Here is a 240-nt window from a genome sequence, read left to right as displayed (position 1 = left end):
TCCCTCAGCCCCGTTCCGGGCAGGGATGGTGGGCTGGGTGTGGGGTGGGGGTCTGGCTCGGAGTGGGGCAGGGAGGTGGAGCTGGGTTTCCTGTGCCCCGTGTTTGTGTCTTTCATACCCCTGGTTTGTTATATAGATCTTTATATTTTTTTTTTAAAGGGTTTTCTCGCAGCCCTGCTGCGCTGTGCCCAGCCCTGGGACGCCACCCTCGGCTCCACCAGCACCCCAGAGTCACTCCAA

Source organism: Pterocles gutturalis, unplaced genomic scaffold (assembly GCF_000699245.1).
Source record: "Pterocles gutturalis isolate BGI_N339 unplaced genomic scaffold, ASM69924v1 scaffold8399, whole genome shotgun sequence".
NCBI classification, from domain to species: Eukaryota; Metazoa; Chordata; class Aves; order Pterocliformes; family Pteroclidae; genus Pterocles; species Pterocles gutturalis.
Note: the sequence above shows the minus strand (reverse complement) of the source record.